Raw genomic sequence first — 214 nt, forward strand, 5'->3', positions numbered from 1 at the left:
AAAGGAAAGAAGATAAGTAACAATGTGGGGATGAGGTAGTTGGGTGGGCTATTTACAGATGGTCTGTGTACAGGTACAGTGATCGGTAAGCTGCTCTGACAGCTGATGCTTAAAGTTAAAGAGGGAGATATAAGTCTCCAGCTTCAGTGATTTTTGCGGTTTGTTCCAATCAATGGCAGCAGAGAACTGGAAGGAAAGGCGGCCAAATGAGGAG

Source organism: Oncorhynchus masou, chromosome 31 (genome assembly GCF_036934945.1).
Source record: "Oncorhynchus masou masou isolate Uvic2021 chromosome 31, UVic_Omas_1.1, whole genome shotgun sequence".
Classification (NCBI taxonomy): domain Eukaryota; kingdom Metazoa; phylum Chordata; class Actinopteri; order Salmoniformes; family Salmonidae; genus Oncorhynchus; species Oncorhynchus masou.